Consider the following 23,865-nt stretch of genomic DNA (forward strand, 5'->3'; position numbering starts at 1 on the left):
TGTCTATTCTTTCACCAATACCACACGACTTTGATTACTGTAGCTTTGTAGTGAGTCCAAGTTGGTAGTACCAGCTTCTGATTTTGTTCTTCCTCAATATTGTGTTGGCTATTCTGGGCCTTTTTCTTCTCTGTATAAACTTTAGAATCATTTTGTTGATATCCCCAAAATAACTTGTTGGGATTTTGATTGGGATTTCATTGAATCTTAATAGATTTGGGAACTAAGATCATGGCATCTGGTCCCATCACTTCATGGCAAATAGATGGGGAAACAGTGGAAACAATGGCTGACTTTATTTTCTGGGGCTCCAAAATCACTGCAGATGGTGACTGCAGCCATGAAATGACCAACCTAGACAGCATATTAAAAAACACAGACATTACTTTGCCAACAAAGGTCCGTCTAGTCAAAGCTATGGTTTTTCCAGTAGCCATGTATGGATGTGAGAGTTGGACTATAAAGAAAGCTGAGTGCCAAAGATTTGATGCTTTTGAACTGTGGTGTTGGAGAAGGCTCTTGAGAGTCCCTTGGACTGCAAGGAGATCCAACCAGTCCTTCCTAAAGGAGATCAGTTCTGAATATTCATTGGAAGGACTGATGCTGAAGCTGAAACTCCAATATTTTGGCCACCTGATGCAAAGAGCTGACTCATTGGAAAAGACCCTGATGCTAGGAAAGATAGAAGGTGGGAGGAGAAGGGGACAACAGAAGATGAGATGGTTGGATGGCATCACTGACTCAATGGGCATGAGTTTGAGTAAACTCTGGGAGTTGGTGATGGATAAGGAGGCCTGGCACGCTGCAGTCCATGGAGTCGTAAAGAGTCAGACACGACTGAGCAACTGAACTGAACAGAACTGAGATTTGGGAAGCACTAGTTGGAGAGTGCTAACATCTTGCCAATATTGAATCTTCCTATCCCTGAGCATCAGGTATCTTTATTTCTTTTTTGATTTCTTTCGTCACAGTGTTGTGGTTTTCCTCGTAACAATCTTATTTACACTTTGTTAGGTTTATGCTCAAGCATTTAATTTTTAGATATGCTATTGTAAATGGTATTGGAGTTGTTTGTTTTTAATTGGTATTGCATTTTTTATTTCAAATTCACTTGTTCATTGCTGGTACATAGGAAGGGAATGGGATCTATGTTAACCTTGTATCCTACAACCTTATCTGTAACCTTAGTTACAGGTGTTTTTAATAGATCTTTCCAGATTTTCTATGTAGACAACCATGTCATGTGTAAACAAAAACAGTTTTTTCTTCCCATCCAATCTGTATACCTTTTACTTTTTTTTTTTTTTTTTTGGTCTCGTGCATTAGCTGGGACTTCCACTGCAATGTTGGTAAGGAATAGTGAGAAGGAACATTCTTCCCTGGTCCCTAATGGTAGCAGGAAAGCTTCTAACATTTAATATGATGTTAACTATAGGTTCTTTAGTAGATCTTTTATCTTAAATGGGTGGTAGATTTCATCAAGTGCTTTTTCTGCATATATTGATAGGATTACATGATTTTTCTTCTTTACCCTGTTGATGTGATGGATTGCATGAATTTTCAAATGTTGAATTAGTCTTGCATACCTGAGATAAATCTGAAGTCTGCTCTGCTGAAATGAATATAGCTACTCTAGCTTTCTTTTTTGGAGAAGGCAATGGCACCCCACTCCAGTACTCTTGCCTGGAAAATCCCATGGACAGAGGAGCCTGGTGGGCTGCAGTCCATGGGGCCGCTAGGAGTCGGACACGACTTAGCGACTTCACTTTCACTTTTCACTTTCATGCATTGGAGAAGGAAATGGCAACCCACTCCAGTGTTCTTGCCTGGAGAATCCCAGGGACGGCGGAGACTGGTGGGCTGCCGTCTATGGGGTCGCACCGAGTCGGACATGACTGAAGCGACTTAGCAGCAGCAGCAGCAGCTTTCTTTGTATTTATTTATTTGCTTACTTTTGGCTGTGCTGGGTCTTTGCTGCTGTGAGGGCTTTTCTCTAGTTGCGGCGAGCAGGGGCTGCTTTCTACTTGTGGTGTGTGGGCTTCTTGTTGTGGTGGTTCCTCTTGTTGCAGAGCATGGGCCCTTAGAGCAGGTGGGCTCCTGGGTTCTAGGGCACAGGCTCAACAGTTGCGTTGCACCAGCTTAGTTGCTCTGCAGCCTGTGGGGTCTTCCCAGACCAGGGATCAAACCTATGTCTCCTGCATTGGCAGGTGGATTCTTAACCACTGAGGCACAGGGGAGCCCCAGCTTTCTTTTGATTAGTATTAGTGTGGCGTATCTTTCTCCATTCCTTTACTTTTAACCTATATATGTCTCTATTTTTCAGCTGGATTTATTGTGGACAACACATTGTTGAGGCTTGTGTTTTGATCCATTCTCATAACCTCTGCCTTTTAATTAGTATATTTCTACCATTGATGTTTAAAGTGATTATTGATATAGTTGGATTCATATCTGACATTTGATGCTGTCTTCTGTTCATTGACCTTGATCTTGTTGCTATTTCTGCCTTTCACTTTTTTATGCTTTCTGTAGTTTTAATTGAGCATTTTGTATAATTCCATTTTCTCTTCTTAGCATATAAATTATTACTTCTTTTCCTACTATTTTTTTAATGGTTGCCCTGGAGTTTGCAATATATATTTACAAGTCATTCAAGTCCACTTTCAATTAACACTATGCTGCTTCAGAAGTTGTACAAGTGCCTTATAATAACAAAGTACTCTTAATTTCCCTCTCCCACCCTTTATATCATTGTTGTCATTCATTTCGCTTCTACATAAGCTATAATCATTGAATGAGTAGTTGCTATTACTATTTTGAACAAACTATTATCTCTTAGATCAACTAAGAATTAGAAAAATAAAGATTTTAGTTTGCCTTCACTTATTTTTTCTCTAATGCTTTCCCTTCCTTTGTTAGATTTGGTTTCTGACCAATATAATTTTCCTTTCTTCTGAAGAACTTATTTTAACATTTCTTACAAGGCAACAAATTCCCTCAGTGTTTGGCTGGAAAAGTCTTTATTTTTCCTTAGCTTTTGAAGGATGATTTTACAGGATACAGAATTCTAGGCTGGTGGGTTTTCTTTTTTCTCTTAACACTAAATATTTCATTCCAGTCTTTTCTTGCTTGCATGAATTCTGAGAAGTAAAATTTAATTCTTATTTTTGCTCCTCCATAAGTATGATTTTCCCCCCACTCTGGCTTCAAGATTTTTTCTTTATTTTTAATTTTCTGCAATTTGTATTTGCCATGTCTAGGTGTAGTGTTTTGTTTTCTACATTTATCCTGCTTGGAATTCTCTGAGCTTCCTGTCTCTGTGGTTTGGTGTCTGACATTAATATGGAAATAGTTTCTCAGTCATTATCTCTTCAAATATTTCTTCTCTTCCTTTTTCTCTTTCTTCTCCTCTGGTATTTCAAAAACATATACGTTATACTTTTGTAGCTGTTCCAGCATCCCTGGACAGTCTATTCAATTTTTTTCTCAGCCTTTTTTCTCTCTTTGCTTTTCAGTTTTGGAAGTTTGTATTGATATGTCCTCAAGCTCAGAGGTTCTTTCCTCAACTGTGTCCAGTCTACTAAAGAGCCCATTTCTGTTACACTGTTTTTTTTAATCTCTAGCATGTTTCTGTGATTCTTTCTTAGGCTTTCCATTTATCTGCTTACATCATCCATCTGTTCTTACATGTTGTCTATTTTTTTCATTTAGAGCCCTTAGCATATTAATCATAGTTATTTTAAATTTCTAGTCTGATAATTCCAACATTCCTGCCATATCTAAGTTTGATTCTGTTGCTTGCTCTGTTTCTTCATATTGTGGGGGTTTTTTTGTTGCTGTTTTTTGTTGTTTTTTTTTTGCTTTATGGTATGCCATATAACTTTTCATTGAAAGCCAGACATGATGTACTGGGTGAAAGGAACTTGGGTAAGCAAAGCTTTGGTGCTGTGATGTTAAGGTAGTGGGGGGGGGGGGCGGGGGTGGAAGCATCCTATAGAGCTGTGATTAGGTCTGGGCTTTAGTGTGCCTGTGATCTTGATCTATGAACTTCTTCTCAGTTAATACTCCCATTAGCTGGGATAGTATGGCTAGAGTGGGCTGCCATGGAGTGTTTCTCTCTTCCCAGGTCAGTTAAAAACTTCACGGAGATCCAGTGTTTGCAGGATACCACACTTCTGGGAGTTTTATCTTCTGAAGCTCTACCAGATTCTCACAGTGAATATTAGAGGGAAAAAAAAAAAAAACCCTCACACTTCTGGCAGGGTGGAAAGAAAAGGTAAAATTTTGAAACATGCTAGAGAATTCTGTTCTTAATAGTTAAAAACTTCAGTTAGGCTCTGATAAAGCCTTGCTCCTTGGAAGAAAAGTTATGACCAACCTAGACAGCATATTAAAAACCAGAGATATGACTTTACCAACAAAGGTCCATCTAGTCAAAGCTATGGTTTTTCCAGTGGTCATGTATGGATGTGAGAGTTGGACTATAAAGAAAGCTGAGCACCAAAGAATTGATGCTTTTGAACTGTGGTGTTACAGAAGACTCTTGAGAGCCCCTTGGACTGCAAGGTGATCCAACCAGTTCATCCTAAAGGAAATCAGTCGTGAATATTCATTGGAAGGACTGATGATGAAGCTGAAACTCCAATACTTTGGTCACCTAATGCAAAGAACCGACTCATTGGAGATGACCCTGATGCTGGGGAAGATGGAAGGCGGGAGGAGAAGGGGATGACAGAAGATGAGATGGTTGGGTGGCATCACTGATGCAGTGGACATGAGATTGAGTAGGCTCTGGGAGTTGGTGATGGACAGGGAAGCCTGGTGTGCTGCAGTCCATGGGGTGGCAGAGTTGGACATGACTGAGTGACTGAACTGAACTGAAAACCCCAAAGGTTAGTTTCTGGTGAGATAATTTCTCTAGCGGGCAGAACTTGTTAAGAACAGAATTCTGTAGCATGTTTCAAAATTTTACCTTTTCTTTCCACCCTGCCAGAAATGTGAGGGTTTTTAATTGTTTTTCTAATATTCACTGTGAGAATCTGGTAGAGCTTCAGAAGATAAAACTCCCAGAAGCGTGGGTATCCTGCGAACACTGGATCTCCATGAAGTTTTTAACTCTCAGAGTCATCGGCACTGAATCTCCAGGAATTCAGTTCAGGTTTTTCATACCCCTTACTGGTTCCCCTGGAGGTTTCTGCCCATGGGTTTCTGCTCCAGTAAGTTGTGATTCTCTGTTTCTACCCATTTGTCTCTCCAGTTTTAGGAGCAGCAGTTTGCTTTGTGATTTCAATTCCGTGAAAGATCTAAAAAGAGTTGTTGATTTTCAGTTTGTTCAGCTTTTTACTTGTTAGCGTGAAGTGCTGGCTTCTATACTCTTTATGTGCCAGAACAGGAACCCCAATTCTTCATTTTCTAAAATAAGTACTTTTTTAAGAATCTTGTTGGCAATTTCAACTGCTACTGAGCAGAAAAAAGTTTCTTCAAAAGTTGAACTTAAATTTAAAAATTCCAAAGCTACCATATTATGTTGTTTGGCCTTATTGTTAATAGAACACTAGTTATATGAAAAGTATAGGTATAACAACTTCCTTAAATTATTTTGCTGAAATGAAGGGCAGAAAATAAATTTCATAGAGTAAGTTGTATGAGTTTTTATTTTGTTAATATTACTTATTCAAACATCTACAGCCCATCATCAGGCTATGCAGGCACTCACAATAATAACTAAATCTTTTGATCACTGCCCGTACCCATTAAAATGCCCATATTCATTAAAATATAGCTTTATACATAATAAAATTTTTATCTTAGGATAAATGTAGAAGGACTGAACATATTTTATTTAACAGTTAGCTTGATTTATAACTTTTAACTATGTAAACATAGAGGTGCAACCACTACAAAAAACAGTATTCAGGTTCCCAAAAAACCAGTTACCATATGCTCCAGCAATCCCATTCCTGGATGTATAGTGAGACAAACTATAATTTGAAAAGATACATGCACTTCAGAGTTCATAGCATCACTGCTTACAGTTGCCAAGACATGGAAAGCACCTAAATGTCCATCTGCAGATGAACGGATAAAGAAGACGAAGTACATATATACACAAGGGAAGACTACTCAGCCATAAAGAAGAAGGAAATAATGCCATTTGCAGCAACATGGGTGAGCCTAGAGATTGTTACACTAAGTCAGTCAGTAAGAGGACAAACACTGTATGATGTCACATATATGTGGAATCTGAAATATGCTACAAATGAACTTAACGAAACAGAAACATACTCACAGACATAGAAAGCAAACTTCCATGGTTACCAGCAGGGCAAAGGGGTCGGGGAGAGACAAACTAGGAGTTTGAACTTGGTAGATACAAACTCCTGTATATAAAAGGTAAACAACAAAGTCTGTATAGCACAGGGAACTATATTAGTAACCTGTAATAAACAATAGTGGAGTAGAATATGAAAAAGAGTGTGTATATATATCAGTATAACGGAGTCACTTTGCTACACACCAGAAACGAACACAACATTGTACACCAACTGTATTTCAATAATAAATAAAGAGAGTACGGTGCCCTCCTTTGTACTCTTGCCTGGGGCCTGCGGACATGTGGATAGGCCTGCTTGTGACCACCCCTCAGGTGTTAAGGGACTGGGGAGCAAACAGCATTAAGGGGATTCCTGCTAGAGGAGTCTGGGCTGAGCAGAGGCGCAGAAGAGAACAGAGGGAAAGAGAGGAACCGGGGCTGCACCGGACCTTCCCTCCTGAAGTTTCTGCCTAAACTCTTCCTGGTCTAACCCTTGGAAGAGCTCCCCACGGCTCCCATCCCTACAGGTGATATGTGTGAATTTGATGGCTCATTGACTTAATTTAGAGGAGTCTACAAGCACAACATCCTGGAGGAGGGCATAGCAATCCACTCCAGTATTCTTGCCTGGAGAATCCTGAGGAGCCTGGCGGGCTACGGTCCACGGGGTTGCAAAGACTTGGACACGACTGAGCGACTAAGCATAGTACATGATCACAACATTGAGCATAACCTTTATTTAAAAACTTTCACTTGTAGTATGTTGCCTGTGGAGCCCCACTTTAAAAGCTAATTACTGCAGTGTTTGTAGCAAAACAATTAACCTTTTCTGTGGTTGTATCCACTATGGTTGGCCAGAAATAATATACCTTCTAATTACTACCTCCTGTATTACTGGAAAATAAAAATTTCGGTAGTAACATGACACTGCAGGAGAGAGGCACATATTTTCCTGACAGTTTGATGTATAAGATTGCCTCGTTGGAGCTCTGGAATTGTCGTTTGCAAAGAAAGAGATTCATAATGCTAAAGAAACATAGCTTCAGCTTTGCCACTCCTTTAAGTTACATTTTGTGCCTATGATTTTACCCTACTTGGTTTTGTTCTTAGTGGCTTCACTACCTACCATCTGGTCATCTTTATTTATTTATTTTTTTTCTCTCTCTTTTTTATTATTTTTTATTTATTTATTTTTTAAATTTTAAAATCTTTAATTCTTACATGCGTTCCCAAACATGCACCCCCCTCCCACCTCCTTCCCCATAACATCTCTCTGGGTCATCCCCATGCACCAGCCCCAAGCATGCTGTATCCTGCGTCAGGCATAGACTGGCGATTCAATTCTTACATGATAGTATACATGTTACAATGCCATTCTCCCAAATCATCCCACCCTCTTCCTCTCCCTCTGAGTCCAAAAGTCCGTTATACACATCTGTGTCTTTTTTCCTGTCTTGCATACAGGGTCGTCATTGCCATCTTCCTAAATTCCATATATATGTGTTAGTATACTGTATTGGTGTTTTTCTTTCTGGCTTACTTCACTCTGTATAATCAGCTCCAGTTTCATCCATCTCATCAGAACTGATTCAAATGAATTCTTTTTTACGGCTGAGTAATACTCCATTGTGTATATGTACCACAGCTTTCTTATCCATTCATCTGCTGATGGACATCTAGGTTGTTTCCATGTCCTGGCTATTATAAACAGTGCTGCGATGAACATTGGGGGTACATGTGTCTCTTTCAATTCTGGTTTCCTTGGTGTGTATGCCCAGCAGTGGGATTGCTGGGTCATAAAGTAGTTCTATTTGCAATTTTTTAAGGAATCTCCACACTGTTCTCCATAGTGGCTGTACTAGTTTGCATTCCCACCAGCAGTGTAGGAGGGTTCCCTTTTCTCCACACCCTCTCCAGCATTTATTGCTTGCAGATTTTTGGATCGCAGCCATTCTGACTGGTGTGAAGTGGTACCTCATTGTGGTTTTGATTTGCATTTCTCTAATAATGAGTGATGTTGAGCATCTTTTCATGTGTTTGTTAGCCATCCGTATGTCTTCTTTGGAGAAATGTCTATTTAGTTCTTTGGCCCATTTTTTGATTGGGTCGTTTATTTTTCTGGAATTGAGCTGCATAAGTTGCTTGTATATTTTTGAGATTAGTTGTTTGTCAGTTGCTTCATTTGCTATTATTTTCTCCCATTCAGAAGGCTGTCTTTTCACCTTGCTTATATTTTCCTTTGTTGTGCAGAAGCTTTTAATTTTAGTTAGATCCCATTTGTTTATTTTTGCTTTTACTTCCAGTATTCTGGGAGGTGGATCATAGAGGATCCTGCTGTGATTTATGTCAGAGAGTGTTTTGCCTATGTTCTCCTCTAGGAGTTTTATAGTTTCTGGTCTTACATTTAGATCTTTAATCCATTTTGAGTTTATTTTTGTGTGCGGTGTTAGAAAGTGATCTAGTTTCATTCTTTTACAAGTGGTTGACCAATTTTCCCAGCACCACTTGTTAAAGAGATTGTCTTTACTCCATTGTATATTCTTGCCTCCTTTGTCAAAGATAAGGTGTCCATATGTGTGTGGATTTATCTCTGGGCTTTCTATTTTGTTCCATTGATCTGTATGTCTGTCTTTGTGCCAGTACCATACTGTCTTGATGACTGTGACTTTGTAGTAGAGCCTGAAGTCAGGCAAGTTGATTCCTCCAGTTCCATTCTTCTTTCTCAAGATTGCTTTGGCTATTCGAGGTTTTTTGTATTTCCATACAAATCTTGAAATTATTTGTTCTAGTTCTGTGAAAAATGTGGCTGGTAGCTTGATAGGGATTGCATTGAATTTGTAAATTGCTTTGGGTAGTATACTCATTTTCACTATATTGATTCTTCCGATCCATGAACATGGTATATTTCTCCATCTATTAGTGTCCTCTTTGATTTCTTTCATCAGTGTTTTATAGTTTTCTATATATAGGTCTTTAGTTTCTTTAGGTAGATATATTCCTAAGTATTTTATTCTTTTCGTTGCAATGGTGAATGGAATTGTTTCCTTAATTTCTTTTTCTACTTTCTCATTATTCGTGTATAGGAATGCAAGGGATTTCTGTGTGTTGATTTTATATCCTGCAACTTTACTATATTCATTGATTAGCTCTAGTAATTTTCTGGTGGAGTCTTTAGGGTTTTCCATGTAGAGGATCATGTCATCTGCAAACAGTGAGAGTTTTACTTCTTCTTTTCCAATTTGGATTCCTTTTATTTCTTTTTCTGCTCTGATTGCTGTGGCCAAAACTTCCAGAACTATGTTGAATAGTAGCGGTGAAAGTGGACACCCTTGTCTTGTTCCTGACTTTAGGGGAAATGCTTTCAATTTTTCACCATTGAGGATAATGTTTGCTGTGGGTTTTATAGCTTTTATTATGTTGAGGTATGTTCCTTCTATTCCTGCTTTCTGGAGAGTTTTTATCATAAATGGATGTTGAATTTTGTCAAAGGCCTTCTCTGCATCTATTGAGATAATCATATGGTTTTTATTTTTCAATTTGTTAATGTGGTGAATTACATTGATTGATTTGTGGATATTGAAGAATCCTTGCATCCCTGGGATAAAGCCCACTTGGTCATGGTGTATGATCTTTTTAATGTGTTGTTGGATTCTGATTGCTAGAATTTTGTTGAGGATTTTTGCATCTATGTTCATCAGTGATATTGGCCTGCAGTTTTCTTTTTTTGTGACATGTTTGTCAGGTTTTGGTATTAGGGTGATGGTGGCCTCATAGAATGAGTTTGGAAGTTTACCTTCCTCTGCAATTTTCTGGAAGAGTTTGAGGAGGATAGGTGTTAGCTCTTCTCAAAATTTTTGGTAGAATTCAGCTGTGAAGCCGTCTGGACCTGGGCTTTTGTTTGCTGGAAGATTTCTGGTTACAGTTTCAATTTCCGTGCTTGTGATGGGTCTGTTAAGATTTTCTATTTCTTCCTGGTTCAGTTTTGGAAAATTGTACTCTTCTAAGAATTTGTCCATTTCTTCCACGTTGTCCATTTTATTGGCATACAACTGCTGATAGTAGTCTCTTATGATCCTTTGTTTTTCTGTGTTGTCTGTTGTGATCTCTCCATTTTCATTTCTAATTTTATTGATTTGATTTTTCTCTCTTTGCTTCTTGATGAGTCTGGCTAATGGTTTGTCAATTTTATTTATCCTTTCAAAGAACCAGCTTTTGGCTTTGTTGAATTTTGCTGTGGTCTCTTTTGTTTCTTTTGCATTTATTTCTGCCCTAATTTTTAAGATTTCTTTCCTTCTACTAACTCTGGGGTTCTCCAATTCTTCCTTTTCTAGTTGCTTTAGGTGTAGAGTTAGGTTATTTATTTGACTTTTTTCTTGTTTCTTGAGGTATGCCTGTATTGCTATGAACTTTCCTCTTAGCACTGCTTTTATAGTGTCCCACAGGTTTTGGGTTGTTGTGTTTTCATTTTCATTAGTTTCTATGCATATTTTGATTTCTTTTTTGATTTCTTCTGTCATTTGTTGGTTATTCAGAAGTGTGTTGTTCAACCTCCATATGTTGGAATTTTTAATAGTTTTTCTCCTGTAATTGAGATCTAATCTTAATGCATTATGGTCAGAAAAGATGCTTGGAATGATTTCGATTTTTTTGAATTTATCAAGGTTAGATTTATGGCCCAGGATGTGATCTATCCTGGAGAAGGTTCCATGAGCACTTGAAAAAAAGGTGAAATTCATTGTTTTGGGGTGAAATGTCCTATAGATATCAACTAGGTCTAACTGATCTAATGTATCATTTAAAGTTTGCATTTCTTTGTTAATTTTCTGTTTAGTTGATCTGTCCATAGGTGTGAGTGGGGTATTAAAGTCTCCCACTATTATTGTGTTATTGTTGATTTCCCCTTTCATACTTGTTAGCATTTGTCTTACATATTGCAGTGCTCCTATATTGGGTGCATATATATTTATAATTGTTATATCTTCTTCTTGGATTGATCCTTTGATCATTATGTAGTGGCCTTCTTTGTCTCTTTTCACAGCCTTTGTTTTAAAGTCTATTTTATCCATCTGGTCATCTTTAAAATTTAGTATTTTACCACTTTTTATAGCAAAGCAGCTATATTAAGTCGAATATTGGAGATTATATTTTCCCTAAAGCTTTTTGGACCTAGAAAAGGACTTCTGCCTCAAACTTAATGATTTAGATAATAACTAATGTCCTTTGATATGAAAAGCCAACTTTATTCCTAATTGTACTTCATGGGCTACTCATGACTCTATGTCATTTTCTGAAATTGCCTCAAATCAAGTGGGATAAGTATGTGTTACAGGGTGATAAGTGAAGGAAAATACAGAATTAAATTTTAGAGAAAAAGGAATGAAAGAAATATTACTGTTTTTGCTGTTCAATAGAAAAGATTTTATAGAGGATGTTGGCCTTTGGAAACAACTTGAATATAAATTATTGAGAGATTTGTTGTTCCAGACATGGTATGTGGATTGGGAGACAGGATCATTTCAAACAATAGACCTTGTGTGTTTTCACTGGGAGGCAGAGGCAGGTTTACCATGAAGCTAATGAAGCTTAAGTCTTAGAGTTCCATTTAATTTTTTATTTGAAATGCAACTTTCTCTTAAAAAGAGTTCCTAAAACTTGTAAGCTTCAAGAAACTTAGAGTTCACTCCTCTTGAAAGGAGAAAAATAATAGTGTGGAGACCAGGGAAATGGAGCAATTCAGGTGGGTTTTGAGGCTTCAGTCATGTTTGACTTTTGTGACCCTATGGACAGTAGCCTGCCAAGCTCCTCTGTCCATGGGACTCTCTAGGCAAGAATACTGAAGTGGGTTGCCATGGCCTTCTCCGGGGAATCCCAGGGATCAAACCTAGCATCTCTTAATGTCTTATAGCATTGGCAGGCAGGTTCTTTGCCACTAGCACCATCTGGGAAACCCAATTTTCAGGCAGTTAATAACAATTAAGAGTCTAACTTATTTCCTCTAGGTGAGGGGAAATGATGGGAGGTGAGGTTGTACCGACCTATGTTCTTATTAGTAGTAAACCTGGGTTTCCCTGGTGGCTCAGTGGTAAAGAATCCACCGGCAATGCAGGAGGCCATGAGACTTAGGTTCGATCCCTGGGTCAGGAAGATCCCCTGGAGTAGGAAATGGCAATCCCCAGTATTCTTGTCTGGAAAATTCCATGGACAGAGCAGGCTATAGGACTGTGGTGGGCTCAACTAAGTGACTAAACCATCCCCACTTGTAGAACTAGTTAAGTTTTGTTTGTATAACTTTGGCAAAACTCAAAACTTTAATTATTTTATTTGAGAAGAAATGGAGCACTGAGCAGTACATGTCTGTTCTTATTGCAGAAATCTTTGAACCAGGGAAAGCCCTGGCCATCTTTGGCCCTCCACCCCTTCTTCCAATCTAGAAATCGTTGCTGCCAAAGGCAGAGTTCATGGGAAAAGGAAATTCTTCTCCTACATTGCTTGGCCTGGCCCTTCACCTTCTCCATTAGTGATGAGAATTTCTTCCCACGGCGGTGGAGTGGGGCGGGGGGTGGTCTTTGTTACCCTCTTCCATTGGCTGGATTTTCTTTCCCACATCGCCTTATCTGAGAGTAGAATTCACACTCAAGGTGGATTCAGCCTCCAAGAAAACCTACTAATGAACAACCAAAACCATAATAAAAACTTGATTTCAGTCTCTTTTTAAATATAATGTCAGATGATAACTTTCACTTTTAATTTGAACACATACTTTTTACTTAAATAACTAGGTTTTTGCTCAAATTGAATGGATTATTTTAAAAAGAGAAGGCTTTAAACAGGAATTTTGTGAATAAAATATTTCCATTTTAGTAAAAATTCTGGATAAAATATTGTATTTTAATTGATAAATCCATTGTTGCAAAAATGATAATAAGAGAATCACATGGGCAGTTCAACAACCAGAGACATCACAGATTATAAAAGCAATTCTCTGGGCTTACTGTAATTATAAATACAGAATGTTTTCCTACATAAAATTATTTAAACACAAAAACACATTGACAGGTCTAGGCTTGAGCGGGGTGAGATCAAGACATGGTGGAAGGGGGCTTCCCTGGTGGCTTAGTGGTGAAGAAGCTGCCTGCTAATGCAGGAGATATGGGTTAAATCCCTGATCCAGGAAGATCCCACATGCCATGGGGCAACCAAACCTGTGTGTCACAGCTAGTAAACCTGTGTTCTAAAACCTGAACTCCAACTACTGAGCCCGAGCCCCTAGAGCCCGTGTTCCACAAGAGCAGCTACCGCAATGAGAAACCCACATACTGCAGCCAGAGAGACGCCCCCAATTGCCACAACTAGAAAAAAGCCCGCACGGCAACAAAGACTAGCACAGTCAAAAATAAATAATAGATTAAATTACTTTTAAAAAGACATGGAAGAAGGAATAGATTCAGAAGAGAGGTAAAAAGATATATTCCTAGAAGGTATAGGAAATTGTTGATGTTGGGTCCCGTGTGGCTAGCAAATAATAGTCGAGTCTAAAGCAGAGGCTGGTGTGCAAAGGGGACTTCTATAGAGTGTATATTACTTTTATAAAAACATTTTGAAGGAAAATAGGAAAATCTTACCGTGTAGTATATATACAATAGAAAAAAAAAACAAAAAATACAGTACAAAAACTAACAATTAGAATCCACTATACTTCTATTAAAATGGCCCAAATCCAGAACACTGATGATACCAAATGCTTCCCAGGCTGTGGAACAACAGGAACTCTCTTTAGTTGCCAGTGGCTATGTAAAATGTACAGCTACCTTGGAAGACAGCGTGGCAGTTTCTTACAAAACTACACAAACTCTTGAGTGAAACAGGATAGGGCCTGTACGTGGGACCCTTTACTGGCTGGAGTGCTTGCACCTGGACAAAGGTTTTCTTGAGCAACAGAATACAAAGACACTACAGGGGATTAAAAATACCTCATGAATTTGCAGTTGTGGCAAATCATGAGCAAGATGCAAAGGGGCCAAACCCAACTGCCACTTCTGACAAGACTGTACATGATTGATCTCTGCACCCAGCACCAGCAAGGGGGTGGGCAGACCACCTAAAGCCACTCCTCCCCGCTGACCCACCAATCTGTCCCCTACCCTCATCCCTTCAGGGACCAGCTTACCCCACGCAGGGAGCAAGCAAGGGCAGCTGTTACTTGTTTCCATCCCCTCATGCTGCAGTGTTTGTCAAGCTTTCCCTGAATTCCTCTTACCAATTTCTACTAACTTAAGAATCCAGGGACCCTGATCAGTAACTTTACCATACTACCATATGGTCCAGCAATCATAACCCCTAGTATTTACCCAGATAAGTTGAAGAATTATTTCCACACAAAAAAATGTGCAGTCAGATGTTTATAGCAATTTTATTTTAATAGCCAAAGCTTGGAATCAACCAAAATGTCCTTCAGTGTGTTATGGGCTTAATGTTTGTGTTGCCCCTCTCCCCTCTGCAAAAGAGTTGAAAACGACTCAGTGACTAAATAACAACATTCCAAGTTCATATGTTGAAGCCCTACCCTCTATAGTGATGTTGCAGGAGGTGGGGTCTTTGGGGGGTGTTAGATTTAGATGAGGCATGAGGGTAGAGCCCCCATGATGGGATTTGCTTCTTGTGAGAGAAGGAGAGAACCAGAGCTTTCTTTTTTCTACCGTCTAAGGTGACTTCCCAGGTGGTGCTAGTGGTAAAAGAACCTGCTTGCCAAGAGGAAACATAAGACACCTGGGTTCAATCCCTGTGTTGGGAAGATCCCCTGGAGGAGGGCATGGCAACCCACTGCAGTATTCCCACCTAGAGAATCCCATGGACAGAGGAGCCTGGTGGGCTACAGTCCATGGGGTTGCAAAGAGTCGTACATGACTGAAGTGACTTAGCACACACTCACACACAAGGAGACAGCCAGAAGGAGGCCATCTGCAAGCCAGAAGAAAACTGAATCTAGGTGCCTTTATTTTGCACTTCTCAGCCTCTAGAACTGTGAGAAAGAAATTGTTGTTTAAGCCACGAAGTTCACGCTGTTTTGTTATAGTAGCCCAAGGTGACAGAGACAGCAGGTAAATGGATAAACTATGGTACATCCAGATGATGGAATAGTATTCAACACTAAAAAGAAGCTATCAATCCATGAAGAAACATGGAGGAAACTTAAATACATATTACTGATAGAAGCCAATCTGAAAAAGCTATAGGCTATAATATGATTTGGGGCTTCCCAGGGGTCTCTAGTGGTAAAGAATCCTCCTGCCAATGCAGGAGACATAAGAGATGCAGGTTCAGTCCCTGGGTTGGCAAGATCCTCTGAAGAAGGAAATGGCAACCCATTCCTTATTCTTGCCTGGAGGATCCCATGGACCTGGTGGGCTATGGCCCATAGGGTTGCAAAGAGCTGGACATGACTAAGGCAGCTTACTACACATGGTATGATTCCAACTTTACGACATTCTGAAAAACACAGAACTATAGGCTGCAGTCCATGGGGTCGCTAAGAGTCGGACATGACTGAGCGACTTCACTTTCACTTTTCACTTTCATGCATTGGAGAAGGAAATGGCAACCCACTCCAGTGTTCTTGCCTGGAGAACCCCAAGGACGGGGGAGCCTGGTGGGCTGCCATCTATGGGGTCGCACAGAGTCGGACACAACTGACGCAACTTAGCAGCAGCAGCAGCAGCAGTGGAGAAGGAGGAATGAATAGGTGGAGCACAGAGGATTTTTAGGGCAGTGAAACTATTCTGTTGTTGTTGTTCAGCCACCAAGTCATGTCCGACTCTATGCACCCCCATGGACTACAGCAGGCCAGGCCTCTCTGTCCTTCACCATCTCCCGAAGTTTGCCCAAGTTCATGTCCATTGTATCTGTGATGCCATCCAGCCATCTCATCTTCTGATGCCCTCTTCTCCTTCTGCCCTCAATCTTTCCCAGCATCAGGGACTTTTCCCATGAGTCAGCTGTTTGCCTCAGATGACCACAATACTGAAGTTTCAACTTCAGCATCAGTCCTTCCAACAAGTATTCAGGGTTGATTTCCCTTAAGATTGACTGGTTTGATCTCCTTGCTGTCTAAGGGACTCTTGGGAGTCTTCTCCAGCACCATAGTTTGAAGGCATCAGTTCTTTGGTGCTCTGCCTTCTTCACCGTCCAGCTCTCACAAACTATTCTATATGCTACTATATCAGTGGATAAGCATCATCAGACATCTGTCAAAACTCATAAAATGTAAAATACCAAGAGTGATCCCTAATGTAAAGTGTGTCTCTGAGTGATACTGATGTCAATGTAGGTTCATCAAGTGCAACCAATTGTACCGCTTTGCTAGGGGATGCTGATAGTGGGGGAAGCTTATGAGTGTGTGAGAGCAGGGAGTGTATGGGTACTCTTTGTACCTGCCCCTCTATTTTGCTGTGAATCTAAAGACAGCCTGAAATATAAAGCCTATTAAAAAGAAAAAAAGGGAAAGAAAAAAAAAGGGGTTCCAGGAAAACTTCCCAGAAGACTGCAGTCTTGCTTTTGAGAGCCCACTGATTAGTCTAAAGGGGTAGGTGAAGTTAGGAGCTCCCATTGAGACCTTAAGAAGCCACAAGCAAGAAGGAGTTGAGAATATAGAATAAGATAATTAGGCAAATGGGTAAAATAAAAGGACGGTCTGCGTATAGACACACAGGCATTCACGCTACTCTGCCAGGGTCAAGTTCCTAACAGTGGGATGGGAATGGGAGGTGATAGAGGATACTCACTCTCCTGCAAGAGATATCTAAACACACACACAATGGGAGGGAAGTGAGTGATACCTCCGGCTCTAATGGAGAAACTAGATAAGGCAGAAGAAATTGCTAGAAAAGTGTGTGTGTCTTACATGTTTCATCCAGTTTGGCATTGCAATTCTCTCAGAGAGCGACACACTACCAGACTGTAAAAAATGTTGGAATGGATACATTCCTTGGCTTTCTTCCTGTTGGACTGGTTTACTATGTTTGAAGTGTTGGCAGTCCATTTTACTCAACAAGAAAAGAGGTGATTTGAGACACTTTGTAATTATCATGAGCTGCAGGGAAACTGTATCTTGGAGGGAAAACCCCGACATATCTTGGACATCAATCATGACTATTAGATCTGCTTTTATCATTTTATTTAGTATTTGATTCCCAGGTTAAACCTTTTTTGCATAAGCCGTCTCATGTATTTTTCTAAACCTAATTTATACACATTTTCATTTCTTGGTAGAATGGAAACTCTCATAGTGGAAAATTGATTCTCTTTTGGAAAAGGAGATTTCTTTTTTTCCCTCTAATTGCTCCCATGCTTTGAATAATGAGTCTTCTTAAATATTTCTCCTGATCATGGTTCTAAACTTAAAGTCTAACAGTGAAATTTCTTAGAAACAGGGGAAAAAGAAAAACAACTTTGAGATGGAAGAAGCGTGGAAACTGAATGTGGTATTTGGTGACATCCCAGGCTCTGTAAAGAGAGCCTGGTGAAAGGCACTGGGGAAATATTTACAACTACCAGGTTTTGTGAAGATATTTTTAGTTCTTACAGACAATCACCTACTTTACATCCAATAGCAAGAAGCAGAGGAGTGTGGCTAAGAGCTAGGGCTGTAGCTTTGTGCTTCCTGAGTTCAAAACCTAGGCTGGACATTTACTCACTCTGTGCTTTAGGTAGGTGTCAGTTCTCTGGCCTAGTTTTCTCTATCTGTCAAATCAGTTCAATAATAAAACGCTTCTGCTTTTCCGCCCATTCCCCGCTTCCACCACCTGCTTGGGCTACACCAGGCTCACTCTGAGCTGGGGCTCCTGCTAAGCTAGCGCGGCAGTGGCCATCACGGTCACCTGCTGGGACCTCGTCAGCCATGATGAGATGTTCTCCAACATCTACGAGATCTAGGAGGTCACTGACGGGCTGTGTCTGGAAGTGGAGGGGAAGCTGGTCAGTAGCACAGAAGGTAACACTGATGACTCGGCTCATTGATGGAAATGGCTCCCCTGAAGGGGGCGAAGGTACCTAAAGCACAGTAATCACTGGTGTCAATATTGCCATGAACCATCACTTGCAGGAAACAAGCTTCACAAAAGAAGCTTACAAGAAGTACATTAAAATGACCTGAGGTCAGTCAAACGGAAACTTGAAGTATAGAGACCAGAAGAGTAAAGCCTTTTATGGCAGGGCCTATGGAACAAATCGAGCGCCCCCCCCCCCCTCACTAATTAAAAAAACCGTCAGTTCTTTACTGGTGAAAACACGAATCCAGTTGCATGGTTGTGCTGCTGGACTTGTGTGAGGATGTTGTGACCCCATATATGATTTTCTTTAAGGAAGGTTTTGAAATGGAAACGTGTTAACAAGTTTGGCTGTGACTTTGGATCTAGCACCTATCTTCATAACTGGCTGGCAGCTGCTTTTCATCTACCAGGACTGAGACAAACGGGACCAGGGTCAACTTGAGCTCTTTATTTTGACATTGATTTATTTGGAGTAGAAGCATTATTTTTGAGGGAGGGGAAAAAAACCCAACACATCATGTAGGTTGTCTAAAAATAATGTTCATAAGGCTGTATATTGTCAACCTGCTTATTTAACTTCTATGCAGAGTACATCATGAGAAACGCTGGGCTGGAAGAAGCACAAGCTGGAATCAAGATTGCCATGAGAAATATCAAGAACCTCAGATATGCAGATGACACCACCCTTATGGCAGAAAGTGAAAAGGAACTAAAAAGCCTCTTGATGAAAGTGAAAGAGGAGAGTGAAAAAGTTGGCTTAAAGCTCAACATTCAGAAAACGAAGATCATGGCATCTGGTCCCATCACTTCATGGGAAATAGATGGGGAAACAGTGGAAACAGTATCAGACTTTATTTTGGGGGGCTCCAAAATTATTGCAGATGGTGCTTGCAGCCATGAAATTAAAAGATGCTTACTCCTTGGAAGAAAAGTTATGACCAACCTAGATAGCATATTCAAAAGCAGAGACATTACTTTGTCGACTAAGTTCCGTCTAGTCAAGGCTATGGTTTTTCCTGTGGTCATATATGGATGTGAGAGTTGGACTGTGAAGAAGGCTGAGCACTGAAGAACTGATGCTTTTGAACTGTGGTGTTGGAGAAGACTCTTGAGAGTCCCTTGGACTGCAAGGAGATCCAACCAGTCCATTCTGAAGTAGAGCAGTCCTGGGATTTCTTTGGAAGGAATGATGCTAAAGTTGAAACTCCAGTATTTTGGCCACCTCATGCAAAGAGTTGACTCACTGGAAAAGACTCTGATGCTGGAAGGGATTGGGGGCAGGAGGAGAAGGGGACGACCCAGGATGTGATGGCTGGATGGCGTTACTGACTCGATGGACGTGAGTCTGAATGAACTCCAGGAGTTGGTGATAGACAGGGAGGCCTGGTGTGCTGCGATTCATGGGGTCGCAAAGAGTCGGACATGACTGAGTGACTGAACTGAACTGAAATTTAAAAAATAATACATTTCTCACTAGGTATTTTGAGGCTTAAGAATTAATTTACATAAAGCATTAAAGCCATTGTCTGGCGAATAGTAAGGTGCCCAATTAACACTGACCACTAAGTCCATTGAAAAAAGTCTCTGGAGGCCTTTTGGACACTGGTAGATGACGATGGCGCAGGCTGTTCTGATTGGGACATCAGGCATTCCCTATCTCTTCCCTTCATCTCAGACGGTGCTTTTGAGAATCACACAGCAACTATTAACTGTGTGAGTCATTGCCTATGAATTTACAGGTTAAACTCACTTATGTGTCTGTGGAGAGCTATAGGTCAGCTGAGTGGGTCTGCTTCCAGAGGTTGGATGGCTGCTAGCTATGGTACTTCACCATAGCTAGTGAAGTCTGGCATGCTCTCAAAAAACTAGTCTAGCGAGGGTTTATTCATATGGGTCTCTGAAATTTCTAGGAGAATGAAACTATGCAAGGCCTTTTGAGACCTAGACTCAGAACTGGCATGGTATTGCTTCTCTTTGGTGAAGCAGTTCACAAGGCCAGCCCAGATTCAAGGGGTGGGGAAATGCCATCTCTCACTGGGAACTATTTCAACATCATCTTGCAAAAGGATATGTAAAAAAAGAAGAGAATAAGTAGAGCCGTCTTTGCAGTCTTCTAGTACCAAATTTGTAGCATTTCTTCTACAGCATTTCTGGCAGGTGGTCATGTAGCTGGAACACCTTCAAAAACAGGCAGGTCACTGTTTTACCAGGCAACTCTGTACTGTTGAAGTGCTTTTATTATGCCTCTGTAGAGACACTGACTTTCACAGAATTTTTGAATCATAGAATTGAAGGTCAACCAGGCAAGGACATTTTCGAAGCCAGGTTCCTGTACAGGAAGCCACAGGAAGCCTGCAATTTCCACTGATTTGTCCCCGTTCTACCTCTTGGAGCAAAACAATATATTATGTATTTATTACTTCTTCGTTTTCAAGACAGTCTAACTAAGGCCAGCTTGAGCATTACATGCCAGGTGCATGCTCCACTCTAGTTCCCATTCATCCATTGTTTTCATTCACTTGTTCTTGCACTTAATATTTATTTAAACAGATTCCATGGGCCAGGCACTCATTTTAAGATGAATAAAGGTATGATGTCTCAAAGCACTCATATTTAATACAAAGTTTCATTTTACCACTTGCCAAGTGTGTGACTTGGGAAATTTTAATTTTCTAATTCTAAGTTTCTTCACATGAAAATTGGGTGTATAGTTCCTCATACTTTCAATTTTTAAAATAGTTATTCACCTATTTTTGGATTGCCCACCCTAGTCTTAGTTATGATACACATGGTCTTTGTTGTGGCGTGCAAGATCCAGTTCCCTGACCAGGGATGGAACCTGGGTCCTATGCACTCGGAGTATAGAGTCTTGACCACTGGACAACCAGGGAAGTCCCTATGAAACAACTGGATATATAATATCTCTACTTAACAAGGCGGTTGCAATAACTAAATGAAATAAAATGTCTGGTGTTTAATAGCCCCTCAGTCAATGGTAGCTCTCAGCTATGATTAAGGTTATTAAGGGATAATTCCTGTCCTGGATATGTTTCCTGGGATCTCACCTTTTCTTGGGGTCTCAAATTACTTTCCACATCTTGGTAATGCTTCTTTCTTTAGAATAAGTTATGTTCTACACAGATAATATAGTATGGTATAGCATTTTGAATAAATGGCCTTTGCATTCAGATATAACTAGGTATGAATCCTCACTCAGCCATATACTAGTGTGTGACTTAAGTTCTCAAAGCCTCAGTTTATAAACCTGCAGACTAAGGATGATAATAATCTCAGATTTGGTATGAGGAATATATGAGAGAATGTGCCTACAACCTTTAACATGGTGCCTGACACTTAGGGAGTCCCTCCACTACCCACGCTCCACCAGATGGAAGCTGTGAACTTTATCTGATACATGTTCATGATTTGTAGCATGGTGTCATGAAAAGAATCAGAAGAAAACTTGGCCCTGGATTTCCCTGGTGGTAGAGTGGATAAGAGTCCACCTGCCAGGGGACACAGGTTCAACCCCTGGTCTGGGAAGTTTCCACATGTCTTGGGCAACTAAGCCCATGTGCCGCAACCACCGAGCCTGCATTCTAGAACCTACGAGCTGCAACTATTGGGCCCCTGCACTGCAGGAGGCCACAGCTATTGAGGTCTGTAAATCAGAGCCTGTGATCTGCAACAAGAGAAGCCACTGTAATGAGAAGCCCACGCCCCACAGTAAACAGTGGCACTGGTTCACCACCACTAGAGGAAACCTGCGTGCAACAGCAAAGACCCAGCATAGCCAGGATAACAAAATAAAGAAGAGAACCACCTCAGTCAAGCCACTGTAGCTCTTGGGGGTCTTTGCCTCGATGTATAAGGGAGGGGATGGAGTCTGTGGTCCCCAGGATAGCTCACAGCTCCAACAGCTTATTCCTCCAGGTTCTCTTCCTCTTTTGATCAGAAATAGAGTTATGTTGGGATGAGTGTAAGAGTGCAAGAAAATGGAGACTCAACGCCTTTCCAAGATTAAAAATCTCATATTGTGAGTCCCAGCTCCCCACAAATGTGCCAGGCCACCCTGTTATTTATAATCAAGTATTGCGGTCAAGAGAGCCAAAATCAGAGAGAAATTGCCCTGCTTCATCCAGGCCTCATGCCAGAAGTTTCACACCATGCTGTTCTGAGTACTGGGCATCACAGCAGCTGTAACTGAGGGGACAGCCACTAGAAAGAGCTTGTTTGCAAAGTCGTAACAGCGCTGTCAGACGTTACAGGTAAATGCTTAACAAACTTTCTTACATTTTCCTTTCTGTGTCCCCCAAAGGTAGGAGAACAACTGTTTGCCTCTCCAACTGCATTTGCTCATGTGCTTTCTTCTGATTTTCTTCAAGCGACAGCCTCATATACATAACCACTGTGAAAATAACAAAACCAAAAGACAATACCAACTGATGACCTGCAGCTAATCTCCCATCACTGGCTTAAATATTGTTCAGAGTTAGAAACAAGGTAGTGAATTATTGACTGCTATGTTCTAGTGCCTCAGAATACTTAAAAACGAAACCAAAAACTGATCTTAGTCTTGGCAAATGATAGCTGCCATTAAGGACCATTCTCCCAGATGTGAGGACTGGATCTAATATGAGAGGGAAAGGGTGGCAGAATTGCAGGCCTTGTGATCTTTTTTTTTTTTTAACCTTAGTGTAAAAGAGCTCCCGCTAGTGTTATTATCAGAGCCACAGGAAAAATTCAGAGCAATACACAACTTTGACTGGCTTAAGTGCCTGTCGTGGACCTGTCATGAGGGAGTACTAACCATAGCCCACTTTGGCCACATGCCGCTTCATCTGGTTATTGCTCTGTTGCTGCTGCTGCTGCTGAGTCACTTCAGTCGTGTCTGACTCTGTGTGACCCCATAGACGACAGCCCACCAGGCCCCGCCGTCCCTGGGATTCTCCTGGCAAGAACACTGGAGTGGGTTGCCATTTCCTTCTCCAATGCATGAAAGTGAAAAGTGAAAGTGAAGTTGCTCAGTTGTGTCTGACTCTTAGTGACCCCATGGACTGCAGCCTACCAGGCTCCTCCGTCCATGGGATTTTCCAGGCAAGAGTACTGGAGTGGGGTGCCATTGCCTTCTCCGTATTGCCTTGTCAGGTTCCGTTTAAGGCTCAACATTCCTTTTATGTTTACCCTTTCTTCAGAAGGCTCCCTTGTAAGTCATCTAAGAAATGCACCATATTTCACAATGTAGTTGAACAATAAAAATATATATTTATGTATATTTTTCTCTGATGAGAGAAATATTTCACTCCCAGATGTGTCTCATTAACCCTGTTTCTGACTTGAACCAAGATAAGATGCTCCTTCAACACTCTTGCAAAGATGGTTATGTCTTGTGAGATTCTGGTCATTTTCAATTGAAATGTCTCTAAGCACCTGACAATATGTAGGCCATATCAATGTTACTTGTGTAAAAAAAAGAGAAAAGTGTCTAGAAGCTAGTCCGCTTGTCCA

At 40.6% G+C, this 23,865-nt stretch overlaps 1 pseudogene; it reads left to right on the plus strand.

Moving 5' to 3' along the window:
* Positions 1 to 6,164: 6,164 nt before the first annotated feature.
* Positions 6,165 to 18,696, plus strand: LOC138445876 (translationally-controlled tumor protein pseudogene; annotated as a pseudogene).
* The last annotated feature ends 5,169 nt before the right edge of the window (positions 18,697 to 23,865 follow it).

The sequence above is a fragment of the Ovis canadensis genome, chromosome 9 (genome assembly GCF_042477335.2).
Source record: "Ovis canadensis isolate MfBH-ARS-UI-01 breed Bighorn chromosome 9, ARS-UI_OviCan_v2, whole genome shotgun sequence".
In the NCBI taxonomy this organism is placed as follows: domain Eukaryota; kingdom Metazoa; phylum Chordata; class Mammalia; order Artiodactyla; family Bovidae; genus Ovis; species Ovis canadensis.